This window comes from Oncorhynchus masou, chromosome 24, assembly GCF_036934945.1.
Source record: "Oncorhynchus masou masou isolate Uvic2021 chromosome 24, UVic_Omas_1.1, whole genome shotgun sequence".
Lineage (NCBI taxonomy): Eukaryota > Metazoa > Chordata > Actinopteri > Salmoniformes > Salmonidae > Oncorhynchus > Oncorhynchus masou.
Genome location: NC_088235.1, coordinates 43,456,327 through 43,458,161, shown reverse-complemented (window position 1 = coordinate 43,458,161; position 1,835 = coordinate 43,456,327).

Genomic DNA, 1,835 nt, shown 5'->3' with positions numbered 1-1,835 from the left:
GATTGAGGATGGTCTAAAAAGTATTTTAACTTAATCAATTGCAACTGCAAAGTAAAATAAGAATATAACAAGTGTGTGTGCATGCAACCACACTCAGTGCGTGTCAGTAGAGTTGAATGATGGTTGTTATTGTGCCATTGTCAAGTGTTTCCAGTGAACACTTCACTTCAACAGGTGGAGTTTAGAGCATAGGACCGATTTTAAAGCACATATTGGTGGCATCCCAAATCGTACCCTTTCCCTGTGGGCCCTGGTCAAAAGAGGTGTACTTTAAAGGGAATAGTGTGCCATTTGGGATTTAGACCTAGTGCTGTGTTCCAAACCAGGTGTGTCCTTCAGGGTTGGGGCTGTTTTCATTTCAATTCAGGAAGTTAACAATTCTAATTTAAATTTTTCAAATTGACCCAACCCTGGTGCCATAGAACCGTTAAGGTGTTTTCAAGTTAATGGAGTAAATTACAAGTAAACGATGTTCAAAAAGCTGTATGTGTGGGTAGGGCTTTGGCAGTCATGACATTTTTTTCAGCTGGTTATTGTCATGCAAAAGAAGTTAATTAACAATAACACGTTTAGCATCTCCGGGCCTCTAGGCATTAAAGCCTTGATGCGCGCATTTGGAACATCTACATTTAAAAAATGATAGTAAATCAATTTAATATCACATCACAAAAAAGCATTTATTTTTTATTTTTGTCAGTTCTAAAGAAATGTATTTCCGAAGAACAGATATGACTTGGCCTACAGTATGTTATCTGGCTATGCTCCATGCCGTAGGCTTGCTCATTTAGCTGACAAGATATGTTTATAAGTGCCGTGCCATTATTTTATAGTAAGAAGAATATAATTGAGCTTTGCTAAATAACGTAGAAAATTATATTTTTCCCATTCCGGAGCGAGTGCACATATGAAGTGGCTATGTTTAGCGTAAAAGTGATAATTTGAAACAGGTCCTATATGCTAGATTTAGTGTTATTTGGCAACTTTAGTTGTGAATGATGCAAACCGTATGAATCAAAACATATATGGCCTGCATGACGTGACTATAGGCTATTTATGATTTGAGAGTCGCAAACCAGTTTGCACGCTGTTCTTTCATCAAGTGATCATATTTTCACCCATCAGACTATTCTCAATTTATTCTTTACTAATATGTAAAATGAGTTTAGATTTAGAATGGCCCATTATCAAATGGGCAGGGGGGGAAAAGACACCATCTGTATGCACTCGAATTGCGAATGGAGGCCTCGCGTTCTCGACGGTCTGTTTTTCAATGACGCCTGGTGCTTCGGTTTAAGAGCAGAGCTTCGCTTAATATGAGCCGCTCCATGCATCACCCACAGTTTGAGGAGAATGCTCTTGCTGCGCGACAGGTGATATTCCACCCAAACTCTATGCCATGGGCTCGCCAGTGCTGAATTTGGGAAACAATGTAATCGGTTCGTTAACATCAATGTTAACATGTTTTCGCAACGAAACATATTTAACTAAACTGTTGACAGCCCCTCTGCACGCTCTAGAAATGAATAGATGGTTGAGGAGATAGAAATGCATGGTGGTGAGATATTCTGTATAGCTAAAGGGAATGTGCCACACAATTAATTATGAAAACATATGTTAGGGGAGAGCATTTATGGTATAAATGTCATAGCAAATGAAAGAAGGACGTCTTGGGCATATATTTTGCATTCATTACATCTTTATATCTTATTTCATTCAGTATGGAGTTGTAGACCGTTAAATATAGAGTGTGCATTTGTGACAATTTCCCCATCAGCAGGTAAATTGTCACACTACGTCAGGTAAATTGTCACATTGGATTATCAACAAATAAGAAC